This window comes from Anabas testudineus, chromosome 12, assembly GCF_900324465.2.
Source record: "Anabas testudineus chromosome 12, fAnaTes1.2, whole genome shotgun sequence".
NCBI classification, from domain to species: Eukaryota; Metazoa; Chordata; class Actinopteri; order Anabantiformes; family Anabantidae; genus Anabas; species Anabas testudineus.
This window is the reverse complement of record NC_046621.1, coordinates 16,561,801-16,585,572: the sequence shown is the minus strand read 5'-3', so window position 1 is coordinate 16,585,572 and position 23,772 is coordinate 16,561,801. Positions and strand designations below refer to the sequence as shown.

Sequence of the window (23,772 nt, the reverse complement as noted above, 5' to 3'; positions counted from 1 at the left end):
TTCTTTCTGAGGAATTATCTCACACGCTCTGGCCCCAACACACCACAGCGTGGGGCCTGTTGTGTTTTCAAACACACAAAATTAGTGTTGACGTCCACGTCCCGGCTCAGGTCAAAGCGGATGCCCAGAATTTGCAATTAATGAAGCATTAAAGGCTGTGCGGAGGTCAAAACACAGGCGTTCATACTGTTTTCTTCATACTTCAGAGGATTAAACGCCTAGCAGCTGGAATGGTGAGACCTTTCATTTATGTTTGGGAAACTGTACTGGCTTATTTAAGTGGCAAACATGAGCGTGTGGTGCATCTGAGCTTGATAAAAACTAACCTTTGTCATCTAACTCCATCATATATCTTTATGGCTGTAGTTGGATGTGTGGTTATTTTCTGACATAGCAGGTTCCCTGCTGTGATATTCATACATTTTAAAAATGAATTGCTCTGCTGCAGGCCTGCAGGAGCATTCAGCTGCACTGGACTAACATGTTGGTTACTTATTGGCAGCAATGAAAACATGAAAAAGATGATTTATTGATTGATGAAGTGATTGGAGTTGTGATTTAGATGGGTGATTGTCCCCTCCTCAGCTCCACCACCCACACAGACAACACAGACTGACAGGCTGAGTGCGGTAGCTTTAAGATGGGAGGCGTGGTGCTGCTGTTGTGAGCGACTTGTCAGTGCCTCCACTCTCCACTCTCCACTATCGTTCAGCTGAATGAACGGCCTCGCACAGCCAGCGCACGGGCACGTCGGCGCTCTCGTTTGTTCCGGGCACCCCGAGAGACTGACTTCGGTCACGTTTAGCCGGTGACAGCGACACGGGATTATTAAAGCCGAGCAGTCATCGAGTCTCCGCAGCGCAGCAGGAAGGTAGGTGAACGTGTTCCTCTGCAAATCAGTGGGAATCCAGCGGTAGCTTGTGATCACAGCCATAGACGCAGAGAGAGAGAGAGAGAGAGACGTCGGTGGATGTGTGTCAAACAGGCATGATGGGAGCACTGTTAATATGAGCTGCGTTTTATAATCGTGCATTTTAAACTTAAGAGTCCAGCTCGTGTGTGTCACCGCAGGAGAGCTGCGCCTGGCTGCTGCGTCTCTCCTCAGCATGCCAATTAAGATCCAGCACCTGATCTGAAGCCTGTCAATCCGATGAACGCATAACCACCTACCCAACCCATTACTAACTTAATATCTCCCCACACCATCAAATGCATTGCTTCATTGCCCGTCGTTGCAGCCACGCTGGTTAATTTATGTGCAGTTTTGCGCATGACAGTGCGCCTCATTTTATTCTCTCTGTGGATTTGACGTTTGGTGGCAACAGTGCTGTGATTTTCAGTTATTCTGGGCATCTGGGTGTTCCAGTGATGGATTGCATTCAGGCTTCACATGATGCATTATGCTTTTGACCTCGATATTAATCGGCCGTGCGCTCACTGAGCTTAACGGACATTCGTGTGATCGTCTAAAGAGGGCGCTGCGCCACCTCCACCACCAACTGTCCTCTCATCACAGTGTTTGTGCCTGATCTGCCTACACTACTCCAAAAAAAAAAAGATAAGGAAAACAGGTATTAATGAAATGGCAACTGTGTAGTGTTGGGAATTTATTTTAGTTCAAATCAGGTGGAACATTTATCAACTCCAAAGAAAAAGCTTTAAACAATCTTCATAAACTTACACTGGATTCATGAAATGTCTCCTATCTAGTAGAAAATGACAATCCTGTCACCAATTTGGAAGATATTTTATTCTCTGCAGAATAGTATGACACCCCTTGTCATGTTGCTGCGTCTTGCAGCTGGAGGACGTTCTCCTTCTCTGGAGCTAAATTTGGCTGCAGCAACGTTTGGGTGGTGTTTTACATCCACACACCAGCACTGTCAAACTAATCCTTCCCTGCAACAGAAATCGAATGTCTCTTCACGACTTGCTTCTTCACGACAGCTCTGTTTCGATAAAGACGTGTTGAGTCCCTTTAAAAAAAAAAAAAAAAAAAAAAAACCCAAAAAGCTGTGTTTCAAATCAGGAGAATTACGGTAAATGCTCGCACTCTTGAGGGCATCCATACCTCTTAAAGCCCACACTGCTAGTCAGTTTATAGGATGGGGAGGCATCAGGAGCTATTTAATCTAACTGAACATCTGGCAGTGATGCAGCATTTGGGTCCTTTCGGCCAGTTGTTGAGGTTTTACAAGCACAAAACCATCCCCTCCTCCTCATCCGCACAGCTTTGCCTAAGGAGTACTTAGCATCTGCTACATTCCTCCCACTGGATCACGACTGTGCTGCTTGGGAGCATCAAGTACAGCCACAGCGATCCTTAACTGTTTGGCCGGGCTTCAGAGGCATAAGAAAAAAAAAAAAAAAAGAAAGAGAGAGAGGGAGAGAGAAAAATAAAACTGATGATTATGGGTGAAAGGATTGGAATGGATTATGACAGAGAAATGGCATTTTAATCATGCTAACCCATTGGGGGTAAGTGGCTTTCAGGATCTGTCCATGTAAGGCTGCTGAAGGAATTTTTAACAATGTGTAATACACACACTTTACAGGCATCAATAGGCCGCCTACTGAAACCCACAGACTCGTGTTAATGGATGTCAACGATGGATGGATTTATTGAAAAGCCCTGCACTATAGCCGGTTGTATAGCTCTAAGCAGAGCTGCAATCCACTGAGCTTCTAATGCGCTTTAAGCTTTTCCACAGATTGAACTTGAAGTATGTAAAATCATACATATTAAAAAGGAATATTTGTCTGTTTACTCTCAAGTCTGACCAGAGTAGCTGTTCCAGCAATTTGGCTGGAGTATTTTTAGGCCCACTGTTTTGATTATGGAGCATAATCCTTGTCCAGCTACCTGTGTGTTTTCAGAGGGGAAGGAGGGAAGAAAAATACGTTTGACATCCAAGAGTAACAAGGCCCCGGCTGAGGTGTTCTGTTTCTGGCTGGGGCTCTGCTGACTGGACGGGAGGGTATAAAAGTCTTGGTTGTTTGTGTGAGTTTCTGTGGGCAGAAGGATGACTGGAAGGCTTGCCCAGCTCAGGGCGGCTGTGTGCATTAACCAGGTATCGGAGTGGCCACACATGGTTGTGGTGTGTGCTCAGTTTAAACTCTTCAGCCACAGGGAGAAGGGGGCCAACAAGGGTAAAGACAGAGCCATTGTTCACCGACCAGCCACCAGAAGAGAGATTCACTCGCTTCCAACTAGGTTGCATGTTTAAGTTGGAAATTGCTTTTATGTGTTGGGCCTATAAGGTGAGAGTGTGCTGTGGCGGGCATGATGGGACAGGAGCTGAGGCCTGTGCATGAAGCGGGGAGGACATGTTGTGCAGATCCTATGAATGTTGTGCAGTCTTCAGTGTAAGCACATATCTACACCAATTCACTGGTTAATTTTATGGTTTGCCACAGGCCCTCTGGATTTCTGTATCATGGCAACAGATACTAGCCATCACATCACCTAGAAAAACTAACATGTCTTCCACTCCCTACCTCTTAACTCTTCAGTAACACACTGTGCTTCCACAGCGCATGCATAATGGCTCGTGCCAGTCACTGTTCCAGCCCACTCTTCTCTTTGTGCTGTGGATGGGAAGGCAGCATGCTGTCTTGCTGTATCTGTGCAGAGTTTGTGATGTAGAACTAAGCAGCCTGGGAGTAATTAGATGTAAGGGTATAATCCTATACCAGACGCAGTGTTGTGTCTGTTTAACGTGTCCCCTTTCATCCTCTTCTTCCCCTTCCAATCCTTAATGGTCAAGTGAGTGATCAACAAGTGCTCACTCTGCCTCTAACACTGTACTAGAATCTCCATTTATGATTGCATTTAAAAATAATAATAGTAAAACAATGCAGAAGGTCACCATATTTTTTACAACATGATGAAGCTGATCTATATATATTCAAATATTACATCTTGATAGACTAGACAAGTTACAGCAGATAATCCTTTTTGTCCTTTTTTAGCTGCATTGTGTCGAGAAAACAATTAAAGTAAGTAAATACAGATTTGGACATGTTCGTGTGAGGCTACACAGAAAAGTCTCTTAAATCTCGACTCATCCTTTTGTGTTTCTTTTACTTCAAGCACTGACCCTAGGTCAGTTTATGTGGAATTGGCCCTGGCCACAGGGGGCTCAGAATGCAGGGCCTTGCTCATGGGTGGTTGCAACAGGCTCTGGTCTATTCGTTCCATACAATAGTGAGGCTGTTCCCAGCTGTGAAGAACCGGATTTAGAAAGAAGTGTAGTGTGGCAGGTATGCCTAGGTATGCTACAGACCATTGGCATCAGATCAGCACGGGGTTCACCCAACTCTAAAGCAGTGATCTAATCTTACTGTACATGTACTGACACCTCATGCCAGGATTAACCTTTTCTTTCTGTTCTCTGCCTCACTCCTGTGCCTTACATCATGTCTACACAGAAGGTGTAGCCTGAACAATACATTAGTAGAGCGACGGCAGCACCTTCATTGTTCCATGTGTGTCTACACAGGATGCAGTCAGGCACAGTATCAAACTGTAGGTGTGTTGGAAACCCAAAATACACTTATGCACATAAAACGGAGGGAAATAGGAGTGTAAAAATACATTCCAGGTAGCGTTTATGGGTGTATTGTGTGAGCCAAGCGTGAGCCATTAAGTGGCCTGTGTAAACAGCTGAAGTTTTTAAAAAAAGGAATAGATCTGTTCTGTCAAATGCACGAGACGGCAAGTTGAAAAATGGCTGAAATGCTTCCTGTGTAGACCTATTGTACAGTCAGTGTAGTTACTGTACTTGGTATGTGAAGTCATGCAATTCTGAATATATATGCATTAATTGCTGGGAAAACCAACATTAAAGCGTCATTTGTCACATCTCTTCCTAAATGGAGGAAACCTCCTTTTCCAGGATGATCTATTAAACCAAACATTGCAGGAGTCCATGCATTCTTCCACCAATGCTCCATATTCTTCTCCCTTTCTCCTAGAATCTGTTCCTATAGTTTTAATTTCCTCTCAGTCTCGCCACACACACCCACTAACTCTGAATGTAAAAATAATGAGTTACGCAATCATGCGGTTAATTAAAATCCCATAAACCCACACATACTTTAGTATAGACACCTCAAGTTCTGTTCTTGTGGTTCAGTACAATGTGTCATTGTTAGTTAGGCTATCGTGCACATGCACCTTTGTGGTGTTGTTGGAAACAGTAGCTTGCTGCCTTGACTACCTGATTACACTTGCATGTTTCCATCGCTGGTATAAATTACTAAAATAACGCACTTTCAGTCTTTCACTGTGCATTGTTCTGATTCTACCGAGGGGAGCTTGAGGCCACAGTAAAGGTGGTATTTTGCATTGAGAGGGCATGATGGCTCAGTGATTGACTTTTCAATCAGATCTAAACAAACAGACACTCCCTCCACCTCTTTAAAATCTTGAAATATTGAATCTCCATCTCTGGAAATGATTTAGCGTATGGGGAAAACAGATTGAGAAATTGATTGATGGCTCCTACTTCCCCATCTCTCCCTCCTTGTTCGCAACCTTGTCCACTTTACCCACTACCTACATTAACCCCCCCCCCCCCCCCCCCCCAACGACATCTAAGTCAATGCAATAGTTGTTTTGGTCCCCTGTCTCCATGTAGTCACAGGCAATTAGCTCCCGCCAAAATAGGCAGCTGGATGGAGGGTTGAGATTCGGGCATCCAAATCCCCTGCTCCTGCCCCCTACACTTGGCTAATATTACCATGGGCTACTGAGTAAAGGCCGTATAAGTTTTGTCAGTAGGTGGAAGGAGAAGAAAGTGAGTGGGGGTCCAGCTGGGGCCTGTGCACGCGCTACCTCACTGAACACAATGCAGCTCTTTCACTTGGGATCTGGGGCGCATATGGAATCATTTATCAAATCTCCATCACGCCAGTCCCCGTGTTCTCTCGGCTACAGGTTTCCCCTCACCTTCACATCTCAGATTTACTTTGCCTCTGAAATTATGTTGAAAAGCCACACCTGGAGATGTTCCTCCATCAGCGCTGGCCTAGTAGTACTCCTCAGACTGTAAATGCACCTTAAGGTCCGCTGTAGTAGCCTTAAAATTTATTTTATTTTCCTAGATTTTCTAGGTAGATTTTGTGGCTAGACATAAAAAATGTAATTACCATGTAGACTCATCCATGTACGACGACTAGTTATATAGTGATACCTGTAATTTTGTACTCCTTTTAAAGTTGTTGCTCTGTGGAACAATCTCAGTTAAAGTTTTGTGACTTCTCAAGGTCTTCATCTAGTAGATTTTGCCTGCCTTTCCATGAATGAATTACTGTCCACACAAATTATAACAGTATTAACAGTAACACAATGCCATTGACATCATCTCCAACGATTGGCCTCTAAACTGCACAGCTGGGTGTAGATAACAGATCAGCCTGGATGTTTATTTTTTCCCCTTCTGCATTCCAGCTTCGTTATTTATAATGGCTATGATATCCAGCTCGGGGGGTTACTTCTATAAAAGGAAGTTTTGTAGATTTTTCACGACTCGCTCGAAAGGAGGCTCGCATGCCACATTTTCTCAAGATGTAACCTTTGGATTTTCAGTCAAAGGCAACACATGGCAAAAGAATGGGGAGTTTGGCTTGGGTGAAAGACAGTGGGATATGTGAGTGAATACTTGACTGCGGACACTGCAGAAACCAAATATAAAGCTATTGAATTTTGTTTAGTAGGGTTCTGCTTTTGAATCAACCAGTATATCCTAAATGTTTAATAATAATAGGTGCTGGTTTTTGTATCAAAGGGAAAACCTATGTTTTTGCTGAGAATAGACTCCACACATAGTTAATTGTGGTGAAAGGTGATCTTTGACCTGTGAGATTATTCAACTGGCTGGCTGGCCCTCCAGGAAATAGATTTTCTTTATAAAGAGCTTGTCGTTATGTGCTTGGATGTCATTTTCTTGACATGCCTGGCTGAGTAGCTAATGGCATTCAGTATCTGAGTCTCCAGTCACATGCCTTGGTTTTGCAAAAACTCTAACAAGAGTTCATCCAGTTCTTCTTTAACCTGATAAATTCCTCTGGTTGCAAGCTGAGTAGAATTGGACACTGCTGCCAAGCTGAGGACAAAGCATTTGTGCCAGATTGTCAGCCCTTGATTTTTTATCTGTATTTTTTATCCTTCTCACTAACAATACAGATGCCCACAGTGTCCTTACAGCCATTAATACATACTGTAGCAGTGATTATTTGAAGAGGTGAATTGTGCTGAGAAAAGACTATGACAATGAACTGTGTGGGTTGAGCCAATTCATCAGGGACTCCAAAATGTATTTAAAGTTAGTTAAATCGATCGAGCATGCCTCGATGAATGTTGATGCTTGCTTGGACCACTTAATATCCCTCACAGAACAATGTTTGCCTACAGAGTGCGTTTGCTGTGAAGGGCCTCTACACAAGACATATGGCATAGCATGTACTTCTTTGGGCTGTGTTATTATAATGATCACATCTTGCTCTGTTTCTTCCCCTTTCCGTCCCTCCCTCTGTCTCCTCGGTGGACAGGGGTCCCTTTTGCTGCCCTGTGCGGCCTCTGTTTGTGTGTTTGATTGTGGGAAAATTTCTTGACTGTCCGTGAGAGTCGCCCGCTCTCTGGACTGGCTTTTCCCTTGGGTTCCTCAAGGCTCATTGAGGCTGAGCCCCGCCACTGCTCTGCAGCCTTTCTCCTCCCAGCGATCCCTAGCAGTAACAGTGGTAGCAGAATACCTCCTCCCTGTCTCCCCAAATCACTTGTTTAAGTTTCTATAAAGGTGTCTTTCCCTAATAGTTAGGCTCAACAACTTGGGGGTGGAAGGGGGAGATCCTTCTGCTTTTCAGCACGGTGATAAAGGAGCCTGGCAAATAGAACTCCCCACTAATACATAACTTCAGACAGGGGGCTGAGACTGAGATATAGATCTTGATGTGACACAGACTTTTTGAGATTGAGCTGGACTGTGGTAGATTTACTTTGGCTTCTTTTGCAGAGTACATTTAGCCTCTAAATCAGAATTTTGAACCTGAGATGAGTATTTTACTTTATAGCTGTGAGTTTGCTGTTTTTTTTAATGAGACTTGTTTTGGTTCAGGTACAGTATTTACTGTATTACTGTTTCGGCCGAGAGAATGACCTCATTAAAGTAAGTTAAATACATTATTTAGATTATAAATTCCTTCTGACTTATTCACTTTCTACTGAAATATATTTGATTCCTTGTTCACAGTTTCCTACTAATGCAGTTTTATTTTTTGTTTTATGGGAATTCCCTGAAAGACAGGTTTTGTGACAGTCCCGCTTACACTACAGCAGGGAAGCATCAGTGAAGTTCTCAGACTTTAAATTCCACAATCACTTGTATTTGACGCTTCACTGAACAGGCACAACATTAAAACCACATACAGGCAAAGTAAATAACACTAACTACCTTGGCACAATGGCACCGATAAAAGGGCGGGATATTGCACATTAGGCTACAAGTAAGCAGCAGAAAAAAGGGCTTTGAGCAAATTGTGATAGCTAGAGATTTGGGGGTTCCCAGGATGCAGTGGTTTGAACCAAAAGTGGTCTAAGAAAGGACACCTGGTGAACCAATGGACTTGGGCACCTAATGCTCACTGATCTATGTTAGGAGAAAAGGGCAGCCTGTAAGGTCCAGTTTATCTGGAGAGCTATAGTAGCACAAATTGCTTTTGATCATGCTGGCAATGAACGAAAGGTGTTAGAACACACAGCAAAATGCAGCTTGCTGTGTAGGAGCCTGCACGGCCCCATACCAGAGTGGTTTTAATGTTGTGACTGATGGGTGTAAATAGCTTGCAATCTTTTGACGAAAGATAATGCAGACTGTCAAGCCTTTCACCTCCAGGCCTGATTCAATTTAAGTACGTGTAACTCACTTTAATGGTGTGACAAATGCGTTATATCAACGTGATCTATGGCTGGAGCATCTTAACAAGATTTAGGATGCAGATGCAGCCCTTACACCCATCATGTTTTCCCCTGTAATACATCATAATGTTCTTATCCTCTCCTCACCTGCGGGGTTTGGAAGCCATAAGACCATAAATTGTTTGACCAGAGTATTAAAAAATAAATAAATGCATAGTCCTCCTTAGTGATCTCATTTTGGTTAAAACCAAAGGCCATTATTAAACAGTAAAACATTTTACTAAGACTTCTGTATTACAACATTTGGCATCTATATCTTCTCATGCATTTCTTCCCCATCATGTCATGACTTTATTTTGCAGTTCAAAGCTCATAAGCAGAAAAGAAAGCTGTGACAAGCACTTTTACTGTGTTCTACAGGCTTTCTCCCAGGCTCTAATGCATCATCTGAGCTAACTGCCATATCATTGTGTTTGAGCTCTGACATGGATGAATGAATGCAGTCAAGGATCCAGGAATAATGACAAATGGTTCAGTCTTCTTGCTATCGAGTAACTAAACAGACAAACACCATCCGTACAGTGGACCTGAGCCATAGATCCTTCATCCCCGGCAAGTTCTTTTCAAAAACTTCTTTTCGCCAAGTGACAAACTGCATGGTTGGCAACAACTAAAGCATTCAGAGGCTGCATGAATAGGGGTCTGTCTCTGGAGAGGCTTGTTGAAATGGGGCCTTTTGCTTTTATTCCTCCAGAGAGGCAGATTAATCTCACACAGGTTTGCACTGGCAGTGCACTTCAAATGGACTGTTGAAAGGCAAGATGTTTATTTGTGCTGCATTATAAACTGTGTGCTGTTTCCAGATTTAGCATCTGTGGGTGTTCTCCATCATCTGTAAGCACTACCATCCCTTCTCCTCTGTGCTTCTGGTATTCTTACATTCATCTGTAACACCAACCCTGATCTTTGGTGTTTCTCTTACAATAAATGCGCCAAAATGACGAAGAAGCCCCTTTTCTGTTCTCCTCTCCCTGATCAATACTGATGTGAAACACAGGTACTCATGTTGATTCAGCGACATCTTTCCATTTTTAAAGTTTTGCAGATGGGGAGGAAGCCTGTTAAAACAGTTGTCATCCTCCTTTGATATACACGCTATAACTCCCCGGTGGTAAATATCACATGTGGACATCAGGTGACTGCTTTTTTTGTGATGTTCTCTTGGTTACTAAGATACCCCCCCCCCCCCCTCCCTCACACACACACATACACACTTTTTACCCCCCCTTCTTCTTTTCCTTTGCATCGTGCAGCAGCCTCTCAGAGCAGTGTGCTGTTTTTCTTCTCTTTCCACTTGTATAAACCTGGAGACTATCTGCCATCAGCATTCAGGAAGTGTGGGGGTAAACAAACGCCAGGAGCCAGCAGGGGAAACTCATATGACCCGACAATGTCTTAGCAACTGTGGAGAGCAGGTTATTTTAGTGATACTTTCTGTATCTCTTTGCATTGTTTTTATAAGGGTTGTCCATATTTATGTGTCAGTGCAATCCCACAAGTTTGTGCACTTGTGGGATTATTGCAAGGGCTGGAAAAATCAAGCAGCACTGTTTCATTTACAGCATCATCACTGACTCTGCCAGATGGCATATGATGCAAGTTCTTTCCAACCGTGTCATTGACTAATTAGTGATTTAGAGTATATTCGGTCTCTCGTGTTTGAAGTTCTTTATTAGTGCAGTTATGTGGCTCTGTGCTAACTCCTCTCCAGTAATTCACTGTTGGCAGTGGCTGTTTGCCATGCAGTTAAAGAAGAAGGCTGAGTTTCTTTTTCACATAGATGTATCTGAGTGAGAGAAATATGGATATTCGATGCTAAAAGCTCTGCAGAATGTCTCTGTGTGCACATGTGTGTTGAATGATCAAACCTGCTGGGAATGGAGTGATGGAGAGATAACATGATCAGACACTGATCGGTGTGCCAAGCCATCTGACTCTTTAAGGCACACACTGAATCCAGGAATTGGCCTGCGTTGGAGCTACTGGCTGATATATTTTCTCAGTCTCTTTCTCAACAGCTTGGCTGGACTGCCCATTTTGATGCAGTAGCAGAGCCTGTAATATATCTTCATGCAGTAATTTGTCTAGAAAATGGCTTCTTAAAGTCCAGTCTTCTTCCATCATTACAATCCAACCCCTCCCTTCTTTACCCCCCCCCCCCCCCCCCCGCTGTCACATTGTCCAGCAGCCGCAGGGATTAGCTGTGCCATGTAGCACGAAGAGACTGAACAATGTTCTGATCATCAGATAGAGAAGGATGTGAAATGAACACAGTTGCTTCTAGACTGTAACCATGTGCTCCACCACATCCGCAAGGATTGATGTTAGCAGTAGGGGGTGGATTAAAGGAATTAGGCAGACAAATTGGACCTTGGTGAAGACAAAAGTGCTTTTATATCAACCCATACACATATCCCTGTTCAGACACCTCCATCCTGCTGCGCTGACAAGCAAAATCCCTAAAATGCACAATTAACTGCTCGTTATCAAGTCTATCACAATGGTCCAGAAATGAGCTTTAATATGGACGAACTATGAATGTGTTTATTTTTTTTCTTATGGAACTGTGAGTTAAGTGGTTGTGAGATAACAAGAGGCAGAGGGAATGACATTTTGGCCAGCAGCTGAGCCGTGAATATCAACTTAAGGACCTTGATGGCATCTTACTGGAAAAATCACTTAAATCCAATTAGTCGATGAGAATTAAATGAGATTTACCATTAGACTTGAGTGAGGTAGGCATATGGATTTTGGGATCTCCAGTTAAGTTAATTAAAAGGCAGAACACTGACCTAGCCACAGATAAGACGTTGCAATGACTGCAAGCATTCTGTCAAGCAAGGAAAAGCGTGATGTGTACTGCTTATCGTGCCAAATTCAAAGATAAGCATGAGGATATTTCATGTTTAAGCAAGTTATTTAACAAGTATCTTAAAAAGTATCATTTTCATCAATTGCTCCAGCTTTTTCTAAAGCTTCCTTGGCTCATTCTCCCTTTCTCTCTCATTCCCTTCCTTGGATCGCCACCACCCCTAATTCGATGCCAGGTTGCCTTGGTGATGTGCCACAGTACAGAAACTGGATGCTTTGGTTGAAAGCAGGTGCCATATAAGCATATGAAAATGTTAATTTTGTATTTGATCCATTTCCACTTTTTTAGCTATAGCTATTCTATTCAACTTTAGAGAAACAAAATCTTTGAACAATGCACCCCGCTCAGGAGGGCTGTGCAGGCTCCCCTCCCTCTCAAACCATCCTACCACCTGTTCTCTTGATCCTATCCCCTCTACTCTCCTTCAAACGACTGCATCCACACTAATCCCAGCCATCACACAAATCATTAACACATCTCTGACAACATGCACCTTTCCCACTTCATTTAAGCAGATGAAGGCCCAGATCACCCCACTTCTCAAAAAACAACTCTTGACCCCTCCCTTTTGGACAATTACAGACCTGTCTCTCTTATTCTATTCCTGGCCAAAATCCTTGAACGCGCAGTCTTCAATCAACTGACTGACTTCCTTTCTAGGAATGACCTCCTTGATGTCAACCAGCCTGACTTCAAGAGTGGTCATTCCACAGAACCGGCAGTCCTGAAGGCCTTGGAATCACTGCCGGCTGCAAAGGCTGTGGCTCAATATTAAGTCCTAATTCTACTTGATCTATGGGCAGCCTTGGACACAGCGAACCACCAGACCCTCCTTTCTACACTTTCTGATTTGGGCATCACTGGAACAGCTCTGGCCTGGCTTAAGTCCTACTTGTCTGGAGGGGCATCTTCAGCTCAACCTCTCCAAGACAGACGTTCTTGTATTCCCAGCCAGACCTTCAATAAAAAACAACATCAGCATGAACATAGGATCCAGGGGTCCAGGGTCCACAGTGATTGTTCCAACCAGTCTGCCAGAAATATGGGGGTGATTTATTGATGATCAATTGAGCTTTACTGACCACATCTTTGTCTCAAGGGCATGGAGATTTTCCCATTTCAACATCAGAAAGATCAGACCCTACCTTTCAGACTATACAACACAACTCATTCTGCAAGCTCCGGTCATATTTTGACTTGACTACTGTGATGTCTTCCTAAACTTAACAGAATTCCGAATATTTCTCTGCACTTAAAGAAACTGAAATGGCTCTTTCTAGAGCACTCTGATTTAAAGTTTGTCTCCTTGGCTTAGATATTTGCTTGTTTTGTATCTCACATGTAAGTTGTCTTGGATAAAAGGTTTGGCCAAATATCTAAATGTATTGTAAATATATCCAATATGCAAGTAAGGAGAATTTACACTACTATAGTAAAATTGACACAACACAAGACTAACTTCTCTGTTGGGCAGAGACCCAAGCTCCACTTCCATTACACAGTATATCCATGCACACACTCACGTACAGCACACGTGAATGAACACACTCACACACAACCTGCCCGTCATTACCTTGCCTTCCTGACATTCCCTCCAAGATTTTGAGGAAAAGGAAAGGGATCTGCTGATCAGTGGCCTGCTGGTCTGGCTCATGAAATAGAAGGGGAAGAAGCCCTGCTGTGATTCGTTTGTGTGTCACATACATTTTGAACACACACAGTGTTGACAAAGTATTAAAGCAGACGCTGATCATAAATCTGTCTCAACTTTTTGGCTACTGGTCAGTGGTGTTTGGTACTTTTCGCAGGCTTGTCTTCTCTTCCTTTTTCAGATTAGATTCCACTTGAAATGTAATAGTATATCAATTTGTCAGAACTGGTGTATTTTTAGCTGTGGTATTTGACTTCGGATGAACAGACATCTCTCCAGCTTGGCTTCCTATTTTCACCGTTGTCTCTGGTAAATGTAGAGCACTAGTCTAAAGCTGAGTCAGCCATTTTGGCTCCCCAAAGGAACAGTGCCACTCAAACAGGAGGCTGTTGACAGTGAACGGGCATGGATTTGCTGTTAAGCCTTTTTTTTTTTTTTCCTGTTCTGTCATCGATCGGCTCCCATCTTCCTTTCAGCCCAGTCTTATCAGTCAATGCTCGTGATTATTTAAATAGATGCTTTGGGCTGCTTTAAAACAATAAATAGAAGAGATGGAGTTGTAAAACCAAGGTCACTGAGTTCTGTTTCATATCACGGCCTGCATCTCCAGCCTGTGTCTGCATCCACCACAGTGACCATTGAGGTCATAGTGCCAGTTCTTATTGCCGTTCATGCTTCAGTCTAAGGAGGTAAAAAAAAAAAAATCAGACTCATTGTTCTACGGAGGAAACTAAGACGAAAGAAGAGGAAAAGCTGCAGGGGGAAAAAAATGCTGACCCACATTTTTGTTGCAACGTGCAATGGTACAACAATTCAAAACCCAACCTGACCATTTAACTTAAACGGCATGTAATCGGAACAATGTGTGTTGATTGTACGCCTCCAGAGCAGATGTGATCAGCCCAGATTTCTACCACAGGGGTCAAGGTTTTTATTCAGTGGAGGCTGGTGAATGGGACAACTGCTCATTGTGTGGCAGCTTTTCTTTCCTTATAACCTGCACTTATATTTCTTCAATGCTGTGCATTTTTTAAATATGGGTAAGGAAACATCTGCACTGCATTTAGGCAAATAAAGCATATAGTGATTAAATGATGACTATAGTTTTGGCTTCAGTGACGGCTGGATGCTACACATGACTGAAGTTAGAATATCCCTGAGGATACACCGCTCATTGACTTCTCTAGAGGTCATTACTCTATTGAGTACTCCTGACTGGCAGCCGTGTGTGTATGTATGAATGTCTGCTGTAGTTGTGTGAGCCAGATCTCTACAGAACTAATAGCAAAGATATTTTAGTGCTCCTTAAGGTGTCTGAAGGCTACAGTGTTAAAATGTGTGAATAACTGCCCCAAATGAACATGGGGCAAAAAGCCTCCTGTCAAAGAGAGGTCTAGACCTGGCATCACTATTTTAGATTCATCTATTAGCTTTTTTTAAAAATTTTTTATTAGTCGATTTAATCTAAATAATTCATTTTCCATGAGCAATAGGAAATGGACTGCATGAAACTCTTTGATTTTGTAAAACCTAATGTAATTAATTAAATATGTAAAATAAATAAAATATAATAAATAAAGAAATTTTTCCAACCAGGTGGTACACATGACAAGTGACTACAGTAGTTGTTAGTGAGAAGAATGGAACAAGCTCAAGGCCTTCTGTCTTTCACGCTTTTGGACAGTCACGTTATTATGTAGGCATCAAACTGCTGACGGCTGTCTGAGATGGTTAGATGATTCAGAAAACATGTCGTTTAGGCGTTCTGATCCCAGCTGGGAATTCAGAACCAAAATAGCTCTGTCCTGAAACAGTGCAGGTGGCTGTGTTAGTGGGAGTGTGTTGTTTTAAGGTGAGAGGAGCTTCAGTTTGAATTGAATCAGTGGATAGTTGTAATCTGTATATTGAAACAGGCAGTGGGGAGAGAGTGTGTTTTTTCATATCAGAGTGGTCTAGCCGATTAAACACTGGCACTTCACCAAACTCGCGTTCTCATGAGGAGAGTTTAGTTACCTCCATTTCACAAGCATAGTGGGTGTGTGTTTGTGTACACTCTTAGAAGCCAAAAATGAACAAGCCCGGCTTGTCAGTGTGTCTGTGTGTCATTGAGAAGCCAGATGGATTTCAGGGGCACGTGGTACAGGACGTGTGCCTGCCGCTCCAGGAGCCCACCCTGGGCTCAGCTGGCTTTAATTAACACCATCATTCACCATTCTTGTGGGTAATCGGCACACAATGGCCCCCTCAGCAACACTCCCCTCCACTTCTGCTACCCCAACACCCTACCACACAGCATGGTGTATTCCATTGTGTCTCTTGCATCACACACCATTGGGAAGCATAGGTCTGACTCTACGTTCACGTCATTCACTCGTACATAAACACTTCAACACAGGCCATCAAATCTTGGAGCCTGTTGAAATTTCAGCTCATGTTCTAAGTTGAAATTGTTTTGACTATAATTGCTATTGACTATAATAACATTATACATATGTATTGCTACAAATAACTGAAAATGTCCAAAACTACCAACATATGTTCTACATTATACTAAATCATAATATGTTTTGTGCACTGTGACATGGGTAGGAAAGAATGGAGTGATGACTTAATATCTGATTCTTATCTGCTTAGCTTGGGTGTAATCTTCACTCACTTGGCTTGATTACACATGTGCCTGATAGCTTCCTGCAGACTGCCTTGCTTATCAGCGAAAGCACCAGTGTAGTCTTGACCCAGCCCTTGAGCTATGCAACGCCACGACCCTTTGTCTCAATATGCCTCTCTCAGCTACTGAAAGAACACGTTGACCCAGCGGACAGCAGCTTTATCCATGTGACAGTCCACTGCAGAAACAACTTCTAGGGAGCCCCTTCTCAGCTGGAGAACAGGATATGGGAAAGGGGTTACTTAACTTAGGAGGGGTAGTAAATCAGTGTAAAAACATGCCTGACCCTTCCCTCCATATAGGAGTCAGCTGGACAGACGAACTCTCTGTGTGGTTAGATGGAACACGATTCTTGTACTTGCGATGCTGTTGGATCAAAGGTCCACTTATTGCTATTTGGCTTGGCACGTTTTCTGATATGCTGCGTGGTGTAGTGTGGGAGAAATTCGTCATACATGCAGTTGCTGCAATGTTTCTGGAGGGCACTGTTTTCTGAATGTCAATTCACGATGTGGCAAATGGAGTTATGATCTGGGCTGTTTTTCCCGTTCACTCTTGGAAACGGTGCATGTTTCCTACAGCATTAAGACATGATAACCCGCTGGATTTGTATGCGGCTCAGGACAGACTGTTCTGACCTAGTGCAGAGATAAACAGGAAGTGTTTGTTATTATTCTGTCATCTTTGGAGAGCTCATAAGATAGTCAAAGTGCAATATAGTGTAACACCCATAATTCTAAGTGTTGCATCTACAGAGAAAGAAACGGATTAAGAATAAATAGTGAAAATGGCAGTTTGTCATTTATTTTCAGCAGCATAGCTCAGAGTAAACAGTGGGTTCAGCTGGATTGGTTGGACCATTATGGTCAAGTCAGACCAAAGGGTTTGAGAGTAAAATTGGAAGGCTATTTTTAGGCTTTCCACTTCCTTTGGTTTGTGATAAAAATCTTTTGAGTGAGGTTTTTGTTTTTGGCTTCAAACATTTGCTCAGTTGTTGCTTTTGCTGTCACAGCATTTTATGCAAAATTACAAATAGGTTTTCTTTACTCTACTTGCTTACCTGGTCATTTTAACTTGTCTGACATGGCCTATGATCATCTCATTAAAAATCTGGGTTGCATGTTTTTTTGTTTTTTTTAATAGCTGTAAAGTTCATTTTATACAGTAACTTTTTCACAGTCACTTGTGCCTTTAGTAAGTTAACATGACCTTGGCTGTTCAGGCAACACGGTCTTATCTTGTGCCACTGGGTTCAAAGTGTTCCCTCACCCATAACAAGAGGTTAAGGGTCAAGAAAAAGGACTTGAGGTCATGGATGCAGACACGCACCTGTTCACAGGGGGCCTCCCTAAGCAGAACAGATGACTCCCAGATGCTGTTAGAGAGACTCTGTGACAGCCTGTGTGTGTGTGTGTGTGTGTGTGTGTGTGTGTGTGTGTGTGTGTGTGTGTGTGTGAGAGAGAGAGAGAAGGTAAAATAAAGTGCTGGGGGGTAACCCCTGCAACTCCACTGTTTAGAATTGGACTAAACCATTTCAATCACACCTCCTAGATATGCTAGACCATACAAGGACATGTGCAATACATTTGTGGGATGTTAAAACCTGATTTACACTGTTTTGGATCAGTGTTAAACTGGGACAGTTTCACCTGGAAAAGCTCACATGGAGGACTTAGTCTGGGGTCAGTAAAAAGGAAAATGTGTCCTGAAAAGATCTGTACTTTTGAGGAGTTTCTCCCGAATACTTGGATAAGGAGCAGTGATACAGTAAATTGTAATATCAGTTGAACAGCTGAAGTTGCACTTTATTCCCAATATAACAACTGGAATATATAAAACTTAATTTTGAATGGAAGCATCTGTAACAAAACAATAGCCCTTTCAGTTTTAGCATGAGTCTTTTTTTGCCATTAGTACTCCCTGTAGGTCTCTGTTACAGTTCACACACCTGGATTCACTGTGGACAAAAAAAGTGAATTGATAATTTATGACAAAAGCATTGTTTGCCATTTGTACTTTGCATCCCATATTTTTTTAAAACCCAAGGGTGTCTACTATCACAGTTGTGCATCACTGCATTTTACTATGGTTACATGACACATGAGATAAAGCTGTTCAGTCTAATACTGACAGCATTCATGCTCAGAGATCAAGGTGTTAAATCACTGGCTGACACGCTGCAGCTATCACGAGTCAGTCAACAGAAAGCTGCACCATTGTCCAAACATAACAGCATTTACTGTAGCTGGCTTACATGCTGGGTGACAGCAGATGTACTGTGGGAGCATGGCAAGCTGGGTGACCCCTGACCCTGTCCAGTCTGCCTCTGGGACAAAAGAGCCATTCACATGCCCGGGACATTTGCAAAAAAACCCTAAAGCAGCACTCAGGACAAATTACAGTTAATCCTGTTGAAACACTTGTTAACTCTCAGTTAAGGAGTTATTTAATGGAACACAATAATTAAGCGAACAGTGCATACTACATGCAGAAAGAAAGAATTTATAAATGAGGGGTGTAAATAATAAAGACAGGAAAGAATGTAACCCTGAGAACATAGTCACTAGAATTAGATTTACGACTTATGACTTAACTGTCATTGGGATACTTTTCTGCAGAGGCTTTTGAAAGATGGATAGTATAGTGTTCCCCCACTATCGTGATTTATAGCCAACATACAATTACACCATGTATAAAAATGTGCCCTCATGTTTATGCTGTCTAGAGTTCAGGCTTTTGTGCAGCAGTGGTATTTTTCTCAGTGGCAATTTATCTCTGTGCGGGCGTGAAAGAAAGTGCTTGTGTGCAAAGTGCTGTCACAAGGAATTCCTTTCTTAAACAAAACAAAGTTAAATGTGAGCTGCCTAGTTAAAAAAAAAAAAAAATCCCTAAATAATACATTAAGGAACAACATGTCGTAAACCATGACTGTTTGCCATGGTGGATCTGGCAGCTGCCGGGTTTTGGAGGAGGACTCTTACAACTTCTTCTTCTTCTTCTTCTGCATGTATGAGAGGTCTGAAGGAGACCACCTTGGGTGACTCACTTCTTCTTGTCCAATTTTCCATTCACCTATTGTCCAACTTCACAACTGCCAAGTTCCTTTTACAGCTCACCCTGACTAAATTTAGCACTTGTTAGCCAGACTGGGATTATTCCTGCACTGTGGTGGTACATTTCTGAAAGATTGCTGTGTGGAACTCTCAGTGGAGTTTTTCATCCACTTCCTCGGTGGACGAGGAGGGTTTGGACGGCAGCTCGGGAAGCTTCACACACCAGACTGACAAGTGACGGGCAGGTTGTGTGGAGCTACTTGTCATTTCATCACACGCTGATCTGCAGGGAGGAGAGAACCCTACCTGAAACGACATGCTTACTCAAAGTACTCCGCAGCAGATGACATTTGCCGTCCAGCGTGATTTACTGTGGGTAAACAGTGGGATTGCGTGCGTTTAAAGGAATAACCAAGAAGACAGTGCAAGTCAGTGAAGCCAAGTCTGTAGAAGCCATCATCTGTGGTCATCTTCTTGGCACACAGAGTGTCACTGAATGTGTAACCTCTTATTTTCTTCCTTTCTGCAAAATGCATGCTGTCCAAGACAAGTGAAAACAAACATACTCTAAAATCTTTTTTTTTTAAGGGGGTCTGATGTTTATCACAAGCATGGCTAACCCACTCCATTTGCGTCAATTAGGCGATGTAATTTGCCAGACTGTTATGGATGATGCAGTGGTAGCTGTGGTGCACTTAGGTAGACAGGACCATCAGTGAAGCTTACTCTTCAGGGTTTCCTCCATTGTTCTGGTAGATGGGTTTTACCCTAGAGAGAGAGAAGAAATGCCTTACTGCGATGCTGCACAGAAAGGAAAACGTGGAAAAATCGCTAGCGGAAGTGGACATCATGGAGATAAGCTGGCTATGTCTAAGAGCCGGGCTAATGGATGTGTCCCCAGGGCTCGCTCAGGAATGCACCCAGGCATTACTGCCAGCAACTTGGTGTCATCTGTCTTCTGTCCCTAGAGAAAGATGACAAATGCTATTATGACTCCCTCATTCTCTACTCTTTGGCACATCAGGGTCTCTTAAGACACTAAATAGCAGTTTCCCCAAGATAGGATGGTGGTTTGTGTATACATTTAGATCTTATCATATATATATATATATATATATATATATATATATATATATATATATATATATATATATATATATATATATATATATATATATATATATATATATATATACACACACACACTGGTATACAGAGTTGTTGTGTATAAGTCACTGGCTGTAACATCCCAATTTACATTCTTTTGCATGTATAGACTGTCCATACAGGACAAATGTATCAGTGTTGTATCTTTAGTGAATGGACATTATCCATCTATCAATAGTCCAGCATTGATTCTAAATCTCCACCAGACAACCCGTCACCTTAGCCAACCTCTGTAGCAGACGAGCAGTCTCGAGTCAGATAAGATCACTCAGTATGAATGTACGTGACATTTGACCCTCGTCTGCAGTGTGTGCATTGGTAGACGTAAAAATGCCTGGAATCTTGGAATATCAGAGGATTTGGATTGATTAGTCAGTTTTGGATTAAGAGGTTGCCAGTGATGGCTTGCTGAATGACTTGTAGATGTTCTTCCAGATGAACATAAAACAGACACAAAATGAGTTACCTAACCTTGGTAAAATGCTTCATAAAAGTTGAATTTTGATTCAATTTTTTATTCAATGATTTAGATATTTTCTTTGCTAATTTTCTTGGGGCTTCAGGGCTGTATAGGGTCAGGTGTTGTATTTATGTCTGACCCGGTATAATGGAAGTTTTTGGAAGTTTTTGAGTGCTAATGTTTGCACTCACTAACCTCTGTGTATACTGTTACAGTAACTTGAACTCCACTGAACCAGTGAGTCTGTGTTGTGACGCCTCCCACCCCAAGCCCTGCACACCAGGTAACGCTGTGGACTTGACAAGACCAACACAGATTTGTCCAGTCAAGGCATCCTTTATCACTTTCTTCTCAATGAATAATGAATGAACATCAGGGAAGTCCTTTTCCTTTATGTGTGTACAAGCGTCTGCACGCAACAGGGGTAATTCCTGATAGAGAATCCCATATTCGGCATTACTCTGTGTGGGTGTTGCTGAAATGGGTGTGTTGCCGATGAGAGGACATGCCAGGATAAAGGGGTTTCCTTTGGGCATTGTGTGTGATTTTCCTCCACATGCAGCCCTTTTTGGTGTGCTCATTGAGGGAATGGATTGGGTGGAGTTGGGATTGTGGGCAGTGGGTGGGAACAGCTTGCCAAGGGTCATTTCCTTTCATCTTACCCTCTTTCTTGGCCTCACGTGGCAGACCCACACACATATACACATACATACTATACATACATGCATCTGTATTAGCAGAAAATCCATCATCTTCTTGGCGCTGTTTGCACAGATGCTGTCACACTCTGGAGCATGAATGCAGCAGGGAAGCTGCTGGGTTGGGGCAAGCAATCTACAGACATGAGAGAGAGAGAGAGAGGGAGAGAGAGAGAGCATGAGAGGGAGGAGGAGAGGGAGAGCAGCGGAGTGGGGACAATGTCAACAGCTCTGCTCTGAGCACAGTCAGCTGAAATCCAGCTCAGAGAGGGGAAGCAGCCGAAACGCAGCAGCTTCAGCGGGGAAACATCGTCAAACTTAGTCAAGGGATGGAATTTGACCATGAAATGCAAACCCAAAGAGAAATTTAAACCCAAAGGATGTTGGAATGATTTAAAGTTCCCCTTTGACTTTACTTTATTGAGAGACATTTTCTTCCATCGCTAGTGACGTGACACCGGGACAATCCATCTGTTAGGGCAGCCCTTCTAAAGTGGGTAAGTAGGAGATACTTGATCTTGATATGTGTAACCTTTCCCAGTCATTGTTAGTAATAGCTTCACTGTGGTGCTGTACACCTAGCAGGAGATTGCACACCCAACAGTCTACAGATGTTTAAACTTAGTTTGTCCATATGTTGTATTCATTCCAGCCAGAAATACACAAGCTACTGCAGCTAATAAAATAAATATTAGTCAGTAGGTTCAGTAGTTAAGCTGAGCAAGAAGGGAGTTGGTGGGCAACAAGAGCCATTATTCCAACTAAGATGATAAAGTTTCCACATTTTTGAGTTGTTGTGATTGGAGGAAAGGGCAGTATTTTGCAGTACTTTATTTGCTACAGTGGGTTTATAGGTCATAAACGGCAGAAAAATCTGGGTTGTGAAATGTGCGTGGTCTTTATCTTTGGATCCTTTCTCCACTGGTGTTGACAGCATGCCTTGGTTTACTCTCCCTCATGTGTGCCGATGCATTATATGAGCCAGAATTTTGGCTTATTGGTGCTAGTCTTGGATTCACTTTTTGCTGGGATTGTATAGAGTCTGTTTTTATTTGGAGGTTTATTCATTGTTAAACATGGTTTAAGAATGAAGAAAGGTTCAACATTATCAGGTTCTAGAGGAGTGGGTTAAAGGAGATTAACATCGGTGTTTGATTTGAACAGGGCAAAAATTGTTTTGTGATGTCTAGGGCTAAACATAGGGAATGTTTGGCATTTCAGCAATTGAAGGAGGATGGGACAGTGTCACATGTAATGGGTACAGGCCTATTTCAGGTCCTGATCACACACATTCATCAATCACACAGACAGTTCATTGGTGGAAACTGTGGCCTGGCAGCCAGACATTCCATATATGCTTTACATCTCCTCCTGGCAACAACTCGGCTCAATACGGAACAAGTGAAACAGACTTCTGCTTACCTCAAAATGTAGACTGCTTTTGCTTGGAATTGAAGTTGCTTTGCCTTCCACATTTCCCTTAAGGGAAATGAATACTCCATGGCAGCTTAGACCAACATAAACACCCTGTTCTAATGTCCCAGGCTTGTGCATCTAAAGAAATCATGAAGACTCTCTTCCTATGTGGAAGCATTGGCAATCCCAGTTGAGAGGCTGTCATGTTAGCTGTAAATCCTCTGTGTGTATTGAAGGCACAAGTCAGGAAAGTTTGAATACCTATCCTCTATATTTCCTCCTCTGTAATTGGTTAGGGATGCCTAAGGAGGTTTGCAGAAATCTGGTGGGCTTTATATGGAAACCATTCAAAACACATTGTACCTTAGTGTTTGTGAATGTTTTCCTGGAGGCTGCACCTTTTTAATTGCAGGTCAGAGAGATACTAGTGCTATCAAAAGATACAAAACAAACATGATTCCTGCAACGTTAAAAGAGATTCATTCCTGTCAATAGCCTGTGTTTGAAGCTTGATTAACCAGGGGCAAAATTTATTTATTCATTCATAGGACCATGTGTTTTCTTTGATGTTTTTTTTCCTTTGCATTGTGAACAAGATAGTATCCATTTCCACCACATTAAAGGCTTATTCTCCAGTGTGCTGGAAATCCATTGCCAGGGGGCAAGCAGAGTGACATCTCTAAAAGATTCAGTGTGTTGGGAGGGCATTAACCAAAGCTGAGGACTTGCACATAGCGTATGTACACACCCTCTGCTGCCGTCAGCGCTCGCAGGGCTTTTCATATTTTATCGACCATTATGGATGCATAA

At 42.6% G+C, this 23,772-nt stretch overlaps 1 protein-coding gene across 3 annotated transcripts in view; it reads left to right on the top strand.

Annotated features, from left to right (window-relative positions):
* Positions 1–673: 673 nt before the first annotated feature.
* Positions 674–23,772, top strand: part of LOC113159556 (disheveled-associated activator of morphogenesis 2-like) — an 82,453-nt gene continuing 59,354 nt past the window's right edge. For 2 of the 3 annotated variants that reach the window (XM_026356313.1, XM_026356314.1), the window contains exon 1: positions 674–871. The gene's annotated coding sequence lies outside the window, so the exon portion shown is untranslated. Of the gene's footprint in view, positions 872–21,793; positions 22,044–23,772 lie in introns of those variants that run through there. The other variant, XM_026356312.1, reaches the window with a different exon arrangement.